At 50.4% G+C, this 19,981-nt stretch overlaps 1 protein-coding gene across 4 annotated transcripts in view; it reads left to right on the top strand.

Moving 5' to 3' along the window:
- Positions 1–19,981, top strand: part of LOC149350234 (Krueppel-like factor 6) — a 356,738-nt gene that overhangs the window by 159,153 nt on the left and 177,604 nt on the right. The window contains exon 2 of one of the 4 annotated variants that reach the window (XM_089579217.1): positions 17,476–17,554. The exons of the other annotated variants lie outside the window; for them this stretch is intronic. The gene's annotated coding sequence lies outside the window, so the exon portion shown is untranslated. The remainder of the gene's footprint in view (positions 1–17,475; positions 17,555–19,981) is intronic. 4 annotated transcript variants of the gene reach the window in all.

Here is a 19,981-nt window from a genome sequence, read left to right as displayed (position 1 = left end):
AGTTTTGGTTACGTCCTTGGAGGCTAGCAGTTAACAGGCCGACTTTGGCCCCGTCTGTTGTTGCGGTTACTGACGAAAGGTGTAAAGCTCGGCGCGTGCCACTGTCTCGTCGAGGACAGCTTCGCTGCGCTGTCCGTTTCGCTTGTGCTTTCTCCACTGTGGAAAGAGAGAACGCCCGCGTCCAGTGGAGGGAGGATATCGTCTCGGTGCAGACTGCCCCCCACGCGCCTGCCTTCCTCTTCGGACCACGCGAGTGGCCGTCATTGAAAAGAGCCGCTGTCGGATGGGGGGATCGAGACGACCGCGATCGCTGCGTGCGGCCGTGCTTGAGTTCACGCACGGCCGCGTCAGAGTCGCCGCGACTGGACCCGCACAGCTGGGCCGGCGCGGAATAAGCGGTCCCGGGGCCGCTTCTTCGGGGGAGCCCGCCAGCCCCATTTGTCTTTCGCAACGCACCGCCGAATGCACGCTCTTCTCGACCGCGCGCCTTTAAAAATGCAGTAGGCCCGTGATAGAGTTCCTGGCGGGCGCCACCGCGCCCCTTTGGGGTGAAGCTCGCGCGCCGCTGCACTTTTCCACGCGGAGCTCGCGATTGTAGCTCGGCGCTCCTGCGCTTTCCACTTTGCCGCCTGGCGTCATATGGTACCCCATTAGAGCGCCGCCAAGAAGGGCTGGCTGCCGTTATTCACCGTGCGCCACACATGGCGTCCCCTCTGCGTGAAGTAAACATCGCGGAACGCTCGCTGCGAAGAAAGGCCTGTGCTTTGAACAATCGTCTCTTGCTTTGTTTTCCGCGGTAATTGCGTCGTCAAGCTTCGCCTTGGCGTTGCGCGATTTCACGGTGCGAGAGCGGGGAACCCAGGCGGGCCACTATACGTTTATAGCGACGCGTAACGCGCGTCGGATGATTGTTCGGTGCTTTAGGACCACGATTTCCAGGCAGGTTGAAGGAGAGTTTTGGAGTGCGGTGGGGCGCCTGTTTTGCAGTGGGGTGAAATCACCGAATGGGCCTATGAGCTTGTATGCGCGTGCGTAGGCTGCGGTTTGCCAACTCGCTTTTCTGGCTTGCCAAATGCTTACTTGAATTGAATAAAATAGCGCCAGAGCATGCAGACCACGAAAAGACAAGGACGAGACACAAAGCGCTAACTCACAACTAATTTTATTGAAACCAGGCAGCGCCTTTATATGGCGAAGTTCCACTGAAAAAGAGGGAGGAGGGCAGGAAAGGTAAAGATATCAAAGCGACCATCACAGCGAGCACACATGAGGAAGCGGTAACTAAAAAAAAAACAAAAAAATTGTCAAAGATTATTTAAGGGCGGCATCTAAGAATTCGAACTCGGATGAAAAAAGTGAAACCGATGGGGTGCTGACACACCTATTGCCAAGTTTTCTTATGTGAAAAGCCTCCAGACATTCACGTGCCTTCTTATCTGCGCTTTTGCCTAGAATCTTAGTCTGACTGAATCGTGCCTCGCATCCGTCGCAACCCATAATATGCGCTACCAAATGTGCATATTTATCCTTTAAATCTGATAAATTTCGGGCATGTTCCCCCAAGCGCTCGTTGATGCAACGCCCAGTCTGGCCGACATAGGTCTTCCCACACGTTAAGGGGATAGCATAGACCACTCCTGCGGAACACATGATGAATGGAGAGTCGTGCCTTATCTGACAACCCCGCTTTCTTGAGCTGCAAATACGGGGGCACAGCTTTTTCAGCTTGTTGGGGGCGGAAAAAACGACACTCACCCCATGCCTGTTGGCCACTTTCTTCAAGTTGTGAGCAGTTTTGTGCAAGTAAGGCACCACCAACGGCTTCTGTGACCTGCAACGATCCTCTCCGGAGTTTCTTCGTGTTCCTTGTTTAAGTTTCTTTAGAAGGGTCTCGCAGACAGCAGTCAACACTGAGCAGGGGAACCCAGCCGCCGAAAGCCGGCTCACCTGATTGTGGAAGCTAGCTTGCAACCGATGCGGGCACGACTTTTTCAAAGAAGACTCCAAGCAATGCGACGCTATTGCTCTTTTCACCGTCTTTGAGTGCATGGAATCATAAGGCAAAACATCTTTCTTCGCGCGCGGGTAATAGCCCCAGCAAACATGTCTCTCAAGAAAGGTTAGTTTAAGATCTAAAAATTGTAAGACGTTAGTGTCAGGAAGTTCATGGGTGAACGTGAGCCCAAGTCCATGTTTGTTAAAAGCATTTAAAACTTCACCTACTGTAGAGGGGTAGGTGAAGGAAGTCTGCTTTTTTAAAAGCACTAAAAAATCGTCCACGTACCTAAAAACCTTTAAAACCACACCCCCATTAAAATCTATGTCCAAAGACTGGTCAACTTTCGCTAAGAAAATATCACAAAGGATGGGGGCCACACAGGAACCTATGCACACACCCTTGCGCTGCAAAAAAGGCAGGTTGTCAAAACTTATAAAAGTGGAACTAAGATAAAACTGCAATAATGCGATAAAGTTGTCAACCGACAAACCTGAAGAATTTTGAAAAGACACGTCACCGTTTGCTTCTATGCATTCCTTTACTGCCGCCAAGAGCTGGTCTTGAGGAATCGAGTAAAACAAATCTTGTACATCTATGGAAAAACCAAAGCCAATATCCTCGGTACTCTGTAAGTACTCAACTACAGCTGTCGAATTTTTTGTGAAGAAGGGATCGTCCAACCGTAGTAATTTAAGTTGCTTTTGCAAGAAAGTACTGACGTTCTTTTGCCAAGAGCCTTCTTCACTCACGATAGTCCGGAAAGGTACGTCAGGTTTGTGAGTCTTGGCAGTAAAGAAAGCATTTAGGCTATTACCTCGGCAGTTTTTTATATCTTTAGCGAGAGAAACTAAATTTAAATCCTTGCAGAAGTTACTGAATTTTGTTTTAACTCTGACAGCACTTTTTTTCACCTCTACAAAGTTCTTATTGATCGCCGCGTACGCCTTCTGATCGTACAGAACCTCTGGCAGGACAACAAAACCAGTCTCCTTGTCAGCTTGAACCAGTTTTAGGTGGTTCTGCCCAAAGAAGGTCACTACGCCGTTTAACATTTTGTCAACCTGTGCTCTAGCGCAGTCTGAAGCACTGTTTCTTAAGCAGTCCACACCCTCTAGGAGGCACCGGTCTTGGTTTTCAGCGACGCCTACTTTAAGGGCCATCTTCCTGTTCGCAGCTATCAGTTCGTGCGCCGAAACACCAGGCTCCAAACTGTATTTTGGCCCTTTCTGAAGAAGCCGCTGAACCTTGTCGGGCAAAGAGACGTCTCCCAGGACAGTTACGTTACTCTTCTTTTCCGGTGTCGACATCTTCCCCAGGCACAAAAGTAGCTGGTTCACCATGCCTCTCCAATGGACTTCTGTGAGTTGAGCTGCTGTACTCCTCAAAGCAGAGAGCTTCCTCGCGGCCAGCCACTCGGGGTGATCAAGGTAGCACTTCATGCGAAGCCAGTCGTGGTACAGACGAACTTGTCGCCAAAGTTCTGAGCGCATTAACTTGCAAATTCTTTTCACATGTCCCCACGAAGGTTTGACAGGGCCGAAGAGAGCACTTACTTCTTGGGGCACGAGTCCCTTGCGGATGCAGAAAGCGTACCTTCTTGCTCGGCATGTCGCGTCCACGATGTGCGTCAGTAAAAGGTCGGCTAAGCCAGAAGAAGGAGGAACACAAAAGAAAGGGCCCACTGTACAAGAAAGATACTGCATTAACACTTCTTCTTGGGCGAGTTGGTGCATACTTGAATTGAATAAAATAGCGCCAGAGCATGCAGACCACGAAAAGACAAGGACGAGACACAAAGCGCTAACTCACAACTAATTTTATTGAAACCAGGCAGCGCCTTTATATGGCGAAGTTCCACTGAAAAAGAGGGAGGAGGGCAGGAAAGGTAAAGATATCAAAGCGACCATCACAGCGAGCACACATGAGGAAGCGGTAACTAAAAAAAAAACAAAAAAATTGTCAACGATTATTTAAGGGCGGCATCTAAGAATTCGAACTCGGATGAAAAAAGTGAAACCGATGGGGTGCTGACACACCTATTGCCAAGTTTTCTTATGTGAAAAGCCTCCAGACATTCACGTGCCTTCTTATCTGCGCTTTTGCCTAGAATCTTAGTCTGACTGAATCGTGCCTCGCATCCGTCGCAACCCATAATATGCGCTACCAAATGTGCATATTTATCCTTTAAATCTGATAAATTTCGGGCATGTTCCCCCAAGCGCTCGTTGATGCAACGCCCAGTCTGGCCGACATAGGTCTTCCCACACGTTAAGGGGATAGCATAGACCACTCCTGCGGAACACATGATGAATGGAGAGTCGTGCCTTATCTGACAACCCCGCTTTCTTGAGCTGCAAATACGGGGGCACAGCTTTTTCAGCTTGTTGGGGGCGGAAAAAACGACACTCACCCCATGCCTGTTGGCCACTTTCTTCAAGTTGTGAGCAGTTTTGTGCAAGTAAGGCACCACCAACGGCTTCTGTGACCTGCAACGATCCTCTCCGGAGTTTCTTCGTGTTCCTTGTTTAAGTTTCTTTAGAAGGGTCTCGCAGACAGCAGTCAACACTGAGCAGGGGAACCCAGCCGCCGAAAGCCGGCTCACCTGATTGTGGAAGCTAGCTTGCAACCGATGCGGGCACGACTTTTTCAAAGAAGACTCCAAGCAATGCGACGCTATTGCTCTTTTCACCGTCTTTGAGTGCATGGAATCATAAGGCAAAAGATCTTTCTTCGCGCGCGGGTAATAGCCCCAGCAAACATGTCTCTCAAGAAAGGTTAGTTTAAGATCTAAAAATTGTAAGACGTTAGTGTCAGGAAGTTCATGGGTGAACGTGAGCCCAAGTCCATGTTTGTTAAAAGCATTTAAAACTTCACCTACTGTAGAGGGGTAGGTGAAGGAAGTCTGCTTTTTTAAAAGCACTAAAAAATCGTCCACGTACCTAAAAACCTTTAAAACCACACCCCCATTAAAATCTATGTCCAAAGACTGGTCAACTTTCGCTAAGAAAATATCACAAAGGATGGGGGCCACACAGGAACCTATGCACACACCCTTGCGCTGCAAAAAAGGCAGGTTGTCAAAACTTATAAAAGTGGAACTAAGATAAAACTGCAATAATGCGATAAAGTTGTCAACCGACAAACCTGAAGAATTTTGAAAAGACACGTCACCGTTTGCTTCTATGCATTCCTTTACTGCCGCCAAGAGCTGGTCTTGAGGAATCGAGTAAAACAAATCTTGTACATCTATGGAAAAACCAAAGCCAATATCCTCGGTACTCTGTAAGTACTCAACTACAGCTGTCGAATTTTTTGTGAAGAAGGGATCGTCCAACCGTAGTAATTTAAGTTGCTTTTGCAAGAAAGTACTGACGTTCTTTTGCCAAGAGCCTTCTTCACTCACGATAGTCCGGAAAGGTACGTCAGGTTTGTGAGTCTTGGCAGTAAAGAAAGCATTTAGGCTATTACCTCGGCAGTTTTTTATATCTTTAGCGAGAGAAACTAAATTTAAATCCTTGCAGAAGTTACTGAATTTTGTTTTAACTCTGACAGCACTTTTTTTCACCTCTACAAAGTTCTTATTGATCGCCGCGTACGCCTTCTGATCGTACAGAACCTCTGGCAGGACAACAAAACCAGTCTCCTTGTCAGCTTGAACCAGTTTTAGGTGGTTCTGCCCAAAGAAGGTCACTACGCCGTTTAACATTTTGTCAACCTGTGCTCTAGCGCAGTCTGAAGCACTGTTTCTTAAGCAGTCCACACCCTCTAGGAGGCACCGGTCTTGGTTTTCAGCACCGGTCTTGGTTTCAGCACCGGTCAGCACAAGGAGGCACCGGTCTTGGTGGTCTGCATGCTCTGGCGCTATTTTATTCAATTCAAGTATGCACCAACTCGCCCAAGAAGAAGTGTTAATGCAGTATCTTTCTTGTACAGTGGGCCCTTTCTTTTGTGTTCCTCCTTCTTCTGGCTTAGCCGACCTTTTACTGACGCACATCGTGGACGCGACATGCCGAGCAAGAAGGTACGCTTTCTGCATCCGCAAGGGACTCGTGCCCCAAGAAGTAAGTGCTCTCTTCGGCCCTGTCAAACCTTCGTGGGGACATGTGAAAAGAATTTGCAAGTTAATGCGCTCAGAACTTTGGCGACAAGTTCGTCTGTACCACGACTGGCTTCGCATGAAGTGCTACCTTGATCACCCCGAGTGGCTGGCCGCGAGGAAGCTCTCTGCTTTGAGGAGTACAGCAGCTCAACTCACAGAAGTCCATTGGAGAGGCATGGTGAACCAGCTACTTTTGTGCCTGGGGAAGATGTCGACACCGGAAAAGAAGAGTAACGTAACTGTCCTGGGAGACGTCTCTTTGCCCGACAAGGTTCAGCGGCTTCTTCAGAAAGGGCCAAAATACAGTTTGGAGCCTGGTGTTTCGGCGCACGAACTGATAGCTGCGAACAGGAAGATGGCCCTTAAAGTAGGCGTCGCTGAAAACCAAGACCGGTGCCTCCTAGAGGGTGTGGACTGCTTAAGAAACAGTGCTTCAGACTGCGCTAGAGCACAGGTTGACAAAATGTTAAACGGCGTAGTGACCTTCTTTGGGCAGAACCACCTAAAACTGGTTCAAGCTGACAAGGAGACTGGTTTTGTTGTCCTGCCAGAGGTTCTGTACGATCAGAAGGCGTACGCGGCGATCAATAAGAACTTTGTAGAGGTGAAAAAAAGTGCTGTCAGAGTTAAAACAAAATTCAGTAACTTCTGCAAGGATTTAAATTTAGTTTCTCTCGCTAAAGATATAAAAAACTGCCGAGGTAATAGCCTAAATGCTTTCTTTACTGCCAAGACTCACAAACCTGACGTACCTTTCCGGACTATCGTGAGTGAAGAAGGCTCTTGGCAAAAGAACGTCAGTACTTTCTTGCAAAAGCAACTTAAATTACTACGGTTGGACGATCCCTTCTTCACAAAAAATTCGACAGCTGTAGTTGAGTACTTACAGAGTACCGAGGATATTGGCTTTGGTTTTTCCATAGATGTACAAGATTTGTTTTACTCGATTCCTCAAGACCAGCTCTTGGCGGCAGTAAAGGAATGCATAGAAGCAAACGGTGACGTGTCTTTTCAAAATTCTTCAGGTTTGTCGGTTGACAACTTTATCGCATTATTGCAGTTTTATCTTAGTTCCACTTTTATAAGTTTTGACAACCTGCCTTTTTTGCAGCGCAAGGGTGTGTGCATAGGTTCCTGTGTGGCCCCCATCCTTTGTGATATTTTCTTAGCGAAAGTTGACCAGTCTTTGGACATAGATTTTAATGGGGGTGTGGTTTTAAAGGTTTTTAGGTACGTGGACGATTTTTTAGTGCTTTTAAAAAAGCAGACTTCCTTCACCTACCCCTCTACAGTAGGTGAAGTTTTAAATGCTTTTAACAAACATGGACTTGGGCTCACGTTCACCCATGAACTTCCTGACACTAACGTCTTACAATTTTTAGATCTTAAACTAACCTTTCTTGAGAGACATGTTTGCTGGGGCTATTACCCGCGCGCGAAGAAAGATCTTTTGCCTTATGATTCCATGCACTCAAAGACGGTGAAAAGAGCAATAGCGTCGCATTGCTTGGAGTCTTCTTTGAAAAAGTCGTGCCCGCATCGGTTGCAAGCTAGCTTCCACAATCAGGTGAGCCGGCTTTCGGCGGCTGGGTTCCCCTGCTCAGTGTTGACTGCTGTCTGCGAGACCCTTCTAAAGAAACTTAAACAAGGAACACGAAGAAACTCCGGAGAGGATCGTTGCAGGTCACAGAAGCCGTTGGTGGTGCCTTACTTGCACAAAACTGCTCACAACTTGAAGAAAGTGGCCAACAGGCATGGGGTGAGTGTCGTTTTTTCCGCCCCCAACAAGCTGAAAAAGCTGTGCCCCCGTATTTGCAGCTCAAGAAAGCGGGGTTGTCAGATAAGGCACGACTCTCCATTCATCATGTGTTCCGCAGGAGTGGTCTATGCTATCCCCTTAACGTGTGGGAAGACCTATGTCGGCCAGACTGGGCGTTGCATCAACGAGCGCTTGGGGGAACATGCCCGAAATTTATCAGATTTAAAGGATAAATATGCACATTTGGTAGCGCATATTATGGGTTGCGACGGATGCGAGGCACGATTCAGTCAGACTAAGATTCTAGGCAAAAGCGCAGATAAGAAGGCACGTGAATGTCTGGAGGCTTTTCACATAAGAAAACTTGGCAATAGGTGTGTCAGCACCCCATCGGTTTCACTTTTTTCATCCGAGTTCGAATTCTTAGATGCCGCCCTTAAATAATCTTTGACAATTTTTTTGTTTTTTTTTAGTTACCGCTTCCTCATGTGTGCTCGCTGTGATGGTCGCTTTGATATCTTTACCTTTCCTGCCCTCCTCCCTCTTTTTCAGTGGAACTTCGCCATATAAAGGCGCTGCCTGGTTTCAATAAAATTAGTTGTGAGTTAGCGCTTTGTGTCTCGTCCTTGTCTTTTCGTGGTCTGCATGCTCTGGCGCTATTTTATTCAATTCAAGTATGCACCAACTCGCCCAAGAAGAAGTGTTAATGCAGTATCTTTCTTGTACAGTGGGCCCTTTCTTTTGTGTTCCTCCTTCTTCTGGCTTAGCCGACCTTTTACTGACGCACATCGTGGACGCGACATGCCGAGCAAGAAGGTACGCTTTCTGCATCCGCAAGGGACTCGTGCCCCAAGAAGTAAGTGCTCTCTTCGGCCCTGTCAAACCTTCGTGGGGACATGTGAAAAGAATTTGCAAGTTAATGCGCTCAGAACTTTGGCGACAAGTTCGTCTGTACCACGACTGGCTTCGCATGAAGTGCTACCTTGATCACCCCGAGTGGCTGGCCGCGAGGAAGCTCTCTGCTTTGAGGAGTACAGCAGCTCAACTCACAGAAGTCCATTGGAGAGGCATGGTGAACCAGCTACTTTTGTGCCTGGGGAAGATGTCGACACCGGAAAAGAAGAGTAACGTAACTGTCCTGGGAGACGTCTCTTTGCCCGACAAGGTTCAGCGGCTTCTTCAGAAAGGGCCAAAATACAGTTTGGAGCCTGGTGTTTCGGCGCACGAACTGATAGCTGCGAACAGGAAGATGGCCCTTAAAGTAGGCGTCGCTGAAAACCAAGACCGGTGCCTCCTAGAGGGTGTGGACTGCTTAAGAAACAGTGCTTCAGACTGCGCTAGAGCACAGGTTGACAAAATGTTAAACGGCGTAGTGACCTTCTTTGGGCAGAACCACCTAAAACTGGTTCAAGCTGACAAGGAGACTGGTTTTGTTGTCCTGCCAGAGGTTCTGTACGATCAGAAGGCGTACGCGGCGATCAATAAGAACTTTGTAGAGGTGAAAAAAAGTGCTGTCAGAGTTAAAACAAAATTCAGTAACTTCTGCAAGGATTTAAATTTAGTTTCTCTCGCTAAAGATATAAAAAACTGCCGAGGTAATAGCCTAAATGCTTTCTTTACTGCCAAGACTCACAAACCTGACGTACCTTTCCGGACTATCGTGAGTGAAGAAGGCTCTTGGCAAAAGAACGTCAGTACTTTCTTGCAAAAGCAACTTAAATTACTACGGTTGGACGATCCCTTCTTCACAAAAAATTCGACAGCTGTAGTTGAGTACTTACAGAGTACCGAGGATATTGGCTTTGGTTTTTCCATAGATGTACAAGATTTGTTTTACTCGATTCCTCAAGACCAGCTCTTGGCGGCAGTAAAGGAATGCATAGAAGCAAACGGTGACGTGTCTTTTCAAAATTCTTCAGGTTTGTCGGTTGACAACTTTATCGCATTATTGCAGTTTTATCTTAGTTCCACTTTTATAAGTTTTGACAACCTGCCTTTTTTGCAGCGCAAGGGTGTGTGCATAGGTTCCTGTGTGGCCCCCATCCTTTGTGATATTTTCTTAGCGAAAGTTGACCAGTCTTTGGACATAGATTTTAATGGGGGTGTGGTTTTAAAGGTTTTTAGGTACGTGGACGATTTTTTAGTGCTTTTAAAAAAGCAGACTTCCTTCACCTACCCCTCTACAGTAGGTGAAGTTTTAAATGCTTTTAACAAACATGGACTTGGGCTCACGTTCACCCATGAACTTCCTGACACTAACGTCTTACAATTTTTAGATCTTAAACTAACCTTTCTTGAGAGACATGTTTGCTGGGGCTATTACCCGCGCGCGAAGAAAGATGTTTTGCCTTATGATTCCATGCACTCAAAGACGGTGAAAAGAGCAATAGCGTCGCATTGCTTGGAGTCTTCTTTGAAAAAGTCGTGCCCGCATCGGTTGCAAGCTAGCTTCCACAATCAGGTGAGCCGGCTTTCGGCGGCTGGGTTCCCCTGCTCAGTGTTGACTGCTGTCTGCGAGACCCTTCTAAAGAAACTTAAACAAGGAACACGAAGAAACTCCGGAGAGGATCGTTGCAGGTCACAGAAGCCGTTGGTGGTGCCTTACTTGCACAAAACTGCTCACAACTTGAAGAAAGTGGCCAACAGGCATGGGGTGAGTGTCGTTTTTTCCGCCCCCAACAAGCTGAAAAAGCTGTGCCCCCGTATTTGCAGCTCAAGAAAGCGGGGTTGTCAGATAAGGCACGACTCTCCATTCATCATGTGTTCCGCAGGAGTGGTCTATGCTATCCCCTTAACGTGTGGGAAGACCTATGTCGGCCAGACTGGGCGTTGCATCAACGAGCGCTTGGGGGAACATGCCCGAAATTTATCAGATTTAAAGGATAAATATGCACATTTGGTAGCGCATATTATGGGTTGCGACGGATGCGAGGCACGATTCAGTCAGACTAAGATTCTAGGCAAAAGCGCAGATAAGAAGGCACGTGAATGTCTGGAGGCTTTTCACATAAGAAAACTTGGCAATAGGTGTGTCAGCACCCCATCGGTTTCACTTTTTTCATCCGAGTTCGAATTCTTAGATGCCGCCCTTAAATAATCTTTGACAATTTTTTTGTTTTTTTTTAGTTACCGCTTCCTCATGTGTGCTCGCTGTGATGGTCGCTTTGATATCTTTACCTTTCCTGCCCTCCTCCCTCTTTTTCAGTGGAACTTCGCCATATAAAGGCGCTGCCTGGTTTCAATAAAATTAGTTGTGAGTTAGCGCTTTGTGTCTCGTCCTTGTCTTTTCGTGGTCTGCATGCTCTGGCGCTATTTTATTCAATTCAAGTATGCACCAACTCGCCCAAGAAGAAGTGTTAATCCAAATGCTTACGTTCTTTCGCTACGCACGGGACGTTTTCCTTGACCGTTCTTCGATTACGACTCAAGCGCGGGGGTTAGTAAGCGTGGCACGAATGCCCGCTGCGAAGCGCCATTACCTTTCCTCTGTTGCCTCTCTTATAGCAGATGAGCTGCCGTGGTCTGTTATTATGCGGATGAAATGCCGCACTTTACTCGGGACATCCCGCAGTCATTGTTGACTACTGCGCCGCGATAGCGATGCCGGAACGTCGCTGTGCAGTGCTAGGCAGAGCGTGCATGAGTCACACCGAACCTCCTCGCCAGCGGCGGAGATCGTCGGCGAGGACGCATTGCTGGCGGCGGGCAGGGAGGAGGATAAAGCGCACTTCGTGGGGCTAGCGTGGCCCCGAGTGCGCAACGCGGCCGCCCCGAGCTTTTGGCGTGAGCGGCCCCGACATGTCGTCTTCCTTTGGTGCCGTAATGGATAGGAAATGAAGTTACGTCGTCGCGGTAATGTGTTGCCTTTTCTTTCACCCTCCCCGTACCGCGGCCGCAGCCCTGCTGTTCTCTTGCAAATGAATTCGGGGTCCGTGATCCCACTTCATTCCTGTGCATTGTCTCCTGGCGGGCTTTCTCCTTGGCTGCCCGCGTGGCCCCGCCGCCGAGGCGAGAGACAGACAGAAAGAGGGGGGGTCGCGCCGAGGATTGTTCCCGGCGGCGGACAAAGCGTGAGCTTTCCATTCGTTTTGCGTTTGGAGGAGGAGGAACAGAGGAGAAAGCGTGGCAAGGAGGAAAGGGGAAGCTTGCGCTGCGAAGCGCCCTTGTACTTACAGCGCGTCCGAGGAAAGCGCGCCGAGTGTGTCCACTGTTCACTCTGAATGGGACCTTGCGGCCGCCGGCGCGCGTCGCGCGCGAGGCGGAACGGTTACGCAACGCGACTGAAGAGAAGCCGCCGGTTCAATTCCCCCATTCCCTTCCCCTGTCTCCCCCCCTTCCCTCTCCAACCTCGGTTCCTACACCGCTTTCGTCGCTCCGCGGAGTGTGCATTGCGGTTTGTCTGGATTTCACGCTGAATTGCGCGACGTCGCTTTGAGGACGTTTTGAACACGAGAGCGCAGGCACTGCGCGCACGATCCTCCGGCTGAGAGGAAAATCGGGGAGGCAACGCTCGTCAGAGGAGGGCCGCAGGTGTTTGTCTCACACTGTGCGACCTCGCTTCGCCGCTCCTGGGAACGTGTGTGTGTGAGCGTGGGGAAGGGGTGGGCGGAAGAGGAGGGGTAAGACAGGAATAATCTTCGACCACCGGGAGAAGGGCTATTTTTGCTCCTCGGTTGCCTTTCTCCTGGCTTTTTACTGTCTTCTGCGGTGCCACAGGCATTATATTTCTCGGCCTTGGCTGCTCCTATACCAAAGAAACTTCAAAGGAAGAGCGTTTCGTCTCCTGCAGAAGAAATTTATATGCTTCTTTTTTTAGGGAGTGCTTGTCTGAGGGGAGGGGGGGGGGGGGGGGGGGGGGGGCTCTGAGCTTCAAGAATTTGCCCTCAAGCATACTTGTAAGACTCACACACCGTACTCAGGGTTACAATTTTTACTAGCCCGATCGAACTTCGCGTCTTCATGCAACGTTCTTTCGCTTCGTAAATCAGTTTTTGTTTCTTTGTTTGTTTGTTTGGACTGAGATAAACGTTCCAGCTCCTCTTGCTGTTAAATCTTTCACTTCCTTCAAAATTATAACTGCATAAGGTTACCAGAACCCTAAATTGTAGGGCTCACAGCGTGCAGGAAAAAGAAAAAGGCGGGGTAAACTAGGGGCTGTGGCTTAGTTAAAACATTCTGCGATAGCCGCGATATCCCTTCATTTTTTCTCCCTTCTCTCTTCTTTCCGTTCCTCTTATTTGTCTTCCTCTTATTCGTCTCTCTCTTGGCTTCACTCCTTTTATTCTTCTTTTTCGTGACTTCTCTCTCTTGGCTTGGCTTGCCTTCACTTGCTGGTTTGTACGGCAGCTACAGCTACAACGGGCTTCAGTTGCGCGAGCACTAGGGTTGGGGACCCAATAACAGCCTTCGCCGTAAAAGAGGCTATTATTACCTGTATAGTTGGCGTTACGGTACGGTCTTCGAGATTTCGAGCTGTGCATTTTATTCCCAGAGCATGTACTTGTTTGCTATTGTGCATCTCTTTAGCTGAAGTGCGCTTCAAAGGAGAACTTAAGAAACGATTTATGGAGAGGCAACTTACCGGTCACATAATGTGGGTCTCGTGCCTGTCTCGCTTGAAGGTGCATTTGGAAAAGTGCGGAAAGCAAGCAGCCGGAAAATCGTCACGCGAAAGGTCAGAAAGGAAAAGGAGAATCTTTGCGAGTTTTTTTTTCTCAGCACATGAGCTGAAGTGTAGTGCGAGCTGCACGTCATTAGGAAACACCTGAATGATTCTTCGGGAAGCACTCAGCTGTCACCAAAAGAGTGAATAGCCGTTGCGGCGCAACTTCCCTACTTCACTGCGCGACGTGGTGGCATTCTTGGCTGGTGCCATGGCGCCCCCAGTGTGTGTGTGTGTGTGTGTGTGTGTGTGTGTGTGTGTGTGTATTACAAGGCCACATTCGCGGGGCATTTCCTAATGGCTCTCTACATGCTGCTCGCGTAGGTCGTGGCCAATAAACGCTCCGATTTAGTGGATATCGGACCCCCACACGGCGACGGCGGAGGGAGGAGGGAGCCCTCGAACGTCGCTTCCATTCATCCTTTCGCCTTCTTTCCTTGTTTTTGCCTTTTCTGTTTTTCCGCGAGGTAATTACCTTTATCTCTGTTTCTGGGCGGACGCCGCCTCTGCGAGATTTCTGGTTCGCTTTCCCCATCGGACGCGTCGCTGCACATTTCCCGATGTCGCCTGCGAGCACTGCTTTATTATTTCCTTTTTCTCTCCCGCGCGCTCTGTTCGAAGGAGGGGCGGGAAGGTGGCGAACATATGCGGCCTCTCGCAGCCCACGCGTTCGCCCTGCTTCTGCCGCTGGGGTGTTTGCTTTCGCCTCCTCCTCCTCCTCTGTTACAGTAGGCTCGTTCCTCGCGCCGCGCGTTTCCGAGCAGCCGCCGCAAAAGGCGCCGGCTCTGAAGGGCCCGCGAAATCTGGTTATGCATCCTCAATTTTCAGGCGCGATAAAGAAAAAAAGGGGGAGGCCCGCAGTATAAGAAAAGCCAGACCCGAACATGTCGCGTAACGCAAAGAAAAGAAGCTAGGCAGTCGAAGGCGGCGAGCCGGCGTCTTCTGCCCCCCCCCCCCCCCCCCCTTTCCCCCTCCCTTCCTCTCCGGCGCGTTTCTTTATCACCTACTCCAGCGGTAGCGGCGGCAGAGCGCGCATCAGCGGAGCCCGAAGCTTTCTTCGGCTCTGTGCGGGCTGGGTTCGGAAGCGACCGAGGCTGCCATGGCCGCCGCCTCGACTTGGTCCGTGAACTGGCGCTCGCTAAAGCCATTAGCGGCCGCCATTTTTGTTCCTCGAGCGCGGAAAAAAGCCTGGCTTTTTCGGGCGAGGAAGGCGTCTCGCGTAACGAGGGATCGACGCACCGCCGCACGCGTGCACACACGCGTTTCCCGCGGCAAACAATCGATGCACCAGCGGCTCTTCTTGCACATCGGGCCGCCGCCGCCGCCGCTGCTGCTGCTGCTGGCTCGCTCGCTTGCTGCGGCGCTTCCTTCGTCGGCCTCGGAGAGAGCGCGCGCGCATAATTAAGACGCTGCTGGAGGTTTCGACCCGGAGAGCGGTCTTGGTTGTCGCCTGCGATGCTTGTCGCGCCTCCTCATCCCCTCCTCCGCCGCAATCTGCGCGCCTGTTCGCTTTGTTCTCCCGCGGCGCCTCATCATCCGTTACTCGAGCGAGCGCAGTCGCTGCCCGGCCGCGTCGGCCCCGGACTCATCGCAGGTCGCGCGCTAACGACCAGCGCTCATGGCCTAGTCCTCGGCTGCACGCGCGCGTCTTACCGCGGGCGGTCCGCGCACAGCTGGCTGCGGCCGGCTCGAGCCGGGCTCGTTGCATGCTGCGATGAGACACCGGCGGCCCGGCAGAGCAATCGCACCGGCGGCGGCGAGCCTCTTGCTGGCAAGCACTTTCTCTCTCGTCCTTGTCAACTCTGACTGGGGAAATACTCAACTGCGCGCATTTATGCATTCTACAACTAGAAGTCCACCAGGCGATAAACGCATCCTAGATAGAGATCGTCGACTGCGAAGCCAAGTACATGACAGTCTTCGCCCTCAGAAGAGGTGAACTTGCGGAGTCTCGCTTGTTGCGACTATCTCCATTCGCTGGTAGGTGCTCAGAATGCGAGTTTTGAGCTGCGCTGAGCTGTCCTTCAGGCGCTTCGGAACTTGTCAGCAGCTCACGGCGCACAAACCAAAGTCACCGATCAGAAATCCTTGCGTGAGCATAGTGCCGTGCGCTTTGTTAGCCATTCTATGAGTGCTGCCGTCTTGGGAAGCTTGATGACACCCCATCTCCGAGTCCGGCGGGGGTGGGTTGTCTTTCTGCCTATAAGGCGAGAGCAGGGCAAGGAGATGGATGCGGGGTAACCAGAGCGCAGGGCTGTTATCGAAACGTGGGCGGGTTGGCAGGCGAAAGGGCGTGCTGCCGGCGCCGGAAGCATGGGAACGCGCGCGCATCCGCGACGCCATTTCTATTTCGAGGTGACCGGAGGGCCGAGACACACCTGCGCTGCATTATGCATACACTACGCACTCTGGCAACTGCCATAAATTCATCAGCAGCAGGCTACCGGTCATGGCGCAAGTTTTGCGGGGTGAGGGGCCGAGTTGAACGCTCTCGGGGATGGGAGTGTGCGTTCGGGGTTGAACCGGCTGGTGGGCTTTTTCCGCGCAACCTTGCAACTCGTGTACCGCTAAGCCCACGCGATTCGCGGGAAGCGACGGAAAGCTTTGTACAGTTTCGTGCGTTGATGAATGGGTATGTGCCCGCCTGCTGACAACGTATGCGTACAACTCAAGCGGGAAAGGAAATCGCAGCTTGCATCGAACGAACAGCGTTTTAGAGTGGCATTTGCTATTGATACAGCCATTCTTAGCCCCAGTTGAGCTGGTGACACCGTGCTTCGAAGGCCACTTGATCAACATAAATTTGCTTAGAATCCTGGCTTAAGCTCTCAGATTTTAATTCCGAATTGGAGAGCGCTCACGTACACGTGAAGCCCCATGTCATTTTTACTGTTATCAGCGTGGTGCTTCTGAAATGCGTTGGTCGTACGTACAGGGTGTTTTACCCAAGACTTTGCACAATTTTTAAAAATAGGATTTGTGAGTTGGCAGAGCGCTTTTTTCTGCATAGCATTGTCATCGGTGTAATACGTCAGAATACAAATAAGACGTGCTAAATAGCACGCTAAATAGTTAACTCTTTAACCATTAGGCTCCTTAATTATTGAGAGGCGTGTAACCCACCGTAAGTAATATTCGTATCAGTTTTTAGGCTTTCGATAATGCGGTTACCCTAGGCGCTGTGACCCAACAAATTATGGCTGCATCGCGCCAATATACCTGTGCTTTCGAGAAGCTTGCAGGCGAAGCAACCCCTCCAGTGCACGTAACTAATCGAAATAGCGAAAATTTGTAATAAGGGAGTAATTACTCATTGGCATCCACCCGAGCGCAGCCATACGGCTACAAAGGAAAGCTATACAGCTTTCTCAGAAACTTCGTAGTTGAAGAAAAATTCGTCCTGGTCCGGGGTTCGAACCCAGGACCACCGCTACACCGGAGCAGTCGCTCTACCAATTGAGCTAACCAGGACGGCAAGCTTATGGTAGGGCGAGAGCGAATTGATCAATAACTCGAAGTGGGTGTAGCGGTGGTCCTGGGTTCGAACCCCGGACCAGGACGAATTTTTCTTCAACTACGAAGTTTCTGAGAAAGCTGTATAGCTTTCCTTTGTAGCCGTATGGCTGCGCTCGGGTGGATGCCAATGAGTAATTACTCCCTTATTACAAATCTACTCCACCTTGGGGGATTCCACTAAACATTTGATTAGCGAAAATTTGTTGGGTCACAGCGCCGAGGGTAACCGCCTTTTCGAAATTCTAGAAACGTATACGGATATTATTTACGGTAGGCTACACGCTCCTCAATAATTAAAATTGTGGAAAGTATTAGGTGAAACGCCCTTTATAGCAGCGCTTAAGAACACGAAACTAAACAGTGAGTTTGACTCGCGCGTGAAAGTATTCATCGTGAAGCCAATTCTGACAGTGCATTTTTTCTCTTCTTTCTCTTCGCAGGTAAGCACTACGAACTAGCTCCTGCGTGGCGAGAAGCGAGCGCAAATGTCTTCCTCTTGGCTGCAGCCTGCCTGCCGCGGTGAGCAGTCGCTCCTGCCCTCGCCGACGGCGCCCCGCGCGGCGCAATTGCTCGAGCGCTCCTCGCTAGGATGGCAGGCCAGAGTGGATGTTTTACTAAACCTGCCTGGACGCCCACCGGGGCTCGGGCAGCTTTACTGAGGCATCCGCTGCTGCGCCTCTAACCCCCCCCCCCCCCCCCCCCCCCCCAATCTCCCCTAATTTCTCGCGGTGTGTTCATGGGATTACCACAGCGCTCCGGATAGCGGTGCGACCGTTCAGTGCTAACTCTTTGTTTAGGGATCAAGTATGGAAGAAATTGCACAACGTTGATTTTTCGCAGGAGCAAAAAAGCAATGAAAACGACAAATGGCTTTACAAACTAAAGAGGAAGAAGGATAACGGGCCCATAAAACTCATTAGGAGCGTAAGCAACAGAACGTCAAAAAGTTCCAAGCCCAAGCTTTGCGCTCATGTGTTCAGCCGATTGACGTTTCTCGTAGTTGCTTACCTTTAGCTGCTGGTGTATGAGCCAAAAGCTGCAAGGATTTTTCAAGCTGAGGAGCCAATTCATGCTAAAGAGACAGGGGGGATTTCAGTCCGCGCCTCTGAGGGTCACTGGAATAGTGGGTGCTTTTTTAATTTTTTTTTTGTCCTCTCAGTGCACGCGGAGAATGTGAAATGCCCGTCCCGAGCTTGGGCGCGGGCGACGAAGAGCCCCGCGGCCCTAATTGGCGATGCGGCGGATGCGAGTTATGCGTCATCTTCCAGCCTAGCGGGAACGCCGCCCATTGAGTAGCACGCGCATCTAAGCCAATTGCACTCTGACCCCCGCTGATTAACGCAGTGTTCCGGCGACTTTCGTCGCTGCGCATCGCCTGAGCAAAACCGCACCGTGGGTAGCGTCAACTCTTGTTCTGCTTTTGCTCTAAGGGACATTTTCGCTTCGGTCGCAATGGGCCCACATTAAACGACTGCCAGCGTGGCTACACGCCTCTCTCTTTGTCCGAGGCCCCCCATGTATAGTTCGACGTCGGGGGTTGAATGTTGAGGTGCACAGGAGGAGAAAGCGTCCTTGCTTCGGCCCTCTTTCCTAACCGCCTGCCGTGCTCGAAAATGTGTTCCTCGAGCAGTCATTCCGATCCGCTCCGCGCCTTCCCATCTATTTTTCTTTTCTTTTGCTCCCGCTCGGTCCGCGCTTTGAATTGTCCCTGATCGGCACGCTTCTTTTTTTCGACTATACCGCCATTCAAGAAAAAAGTCGTGCGTTCGTCCGGGCCCCGGCTCGTAGACGTTTCGGCCGCAATGGATCCAGCAGCGGCAGCCCGTTTGGCGTCCTTTGTTTTCTTCGCTTGCTTTCTCCTCGCCCGGCTTCCTTCCAGGGCGCGGATTCTGTCCCTCGCAGCGATAATAGAGCGCATTTAAGATGATCGAAAGTCTGAGAGACGCAGGGTCCCCGCGAAAGAGCGCGCACTTATTGGCGATGGGGGAGGAGCGCTAGAGAGAGCGGGGCGGCCGAAGGAGTGAGCGGCGGTAAAAAGAGCAATATCGAAGTCGGCGAAGGGGGAGCGAAAATGTCTGCCTAATGGCCTCATTCGGACGCATCATCTTCGGGCGCCGCAGTAAAGTGTCGTATAGGAGGCATAATCGGCGTCGACTTCTCTCTCGAGGGCTGGGGCCGGGTGCGAATGTGCGAAATGATGCCAGTAAAAATAGTTGAGGTGAAAATAAGACCAGGGCGAACAGTCCAGCCACGGGTGGAACTGCTGAAGGCTCACTGTTAATGACTTGCGCAATATGGGCCTATGTCTTTCGTTTTTATTTTTATCCCCCCCTCGCATTTTCGGCAGCCAGCTTCTTCGCTGTATGATTTTCACGGTGGCCTCATTATCGCTGATTAAGCCCTCCCACAGCTTCAATTAAAGCACGCGAACAGTGTGGAGTGATACGGCGGGGTGATATGCTGGAGTGATACGCTGGAATGGCCCGCCTAACGCGGCGGTTTTATAGGTATATCAGGGCGCACTTCGTGCTTATACGGTTATCGCTACATGCATGCTCGGAATGAGTCAAGCCGCATCGCTCAGCGTGAGGCGCTGCGTGTTTACGCGCTGGATGTGACATTTTGGAATTTAGACAATGAGCCGCCGGAATCCGCATTCTTGTCGACCTTTGCGTTTTCGGCCTATTTGCTCGATGCGCTTCAGTCGATTTTCCTCTTTGTTCGCAACATTATTGCAACGTTGTAGATCTTCTCGCGTCTCTCTGTCGGCTTGTTCTTTTTTTTTTTCTGCTACCTGCGAAAGTGTAGCAACCAGTGAAAGCGTATAATCGGCTTAAAACGGAGACGGCGCTTTGCTTTTGAAATGGAACCGGTGGTACAAATTGACTTTTCTTTTTTTTACACCGAAGAAGCTTCGTGCGACGCTGCAGGCGTTTTCAATTACGA

Source organism: Amblyomma mixtum, chromosome 3, assembly GCF_055824585.1.
Source record: "Amblyomma mixtum isolate Tamu chromosome 3, ASM5582458v1, whole genome shotgun sequence".
Lineage (NCBI taxonomy): Eukaryota > Metazoa > Arthropoda > Arachnida > Ixodida > Ixodidae > Amblyomma > Amblyomma mixtum.
Note: the sequence above shows the minus strand (reverse complement) of the source record. Positions and strands in the feature narration are given on the sequence as shown.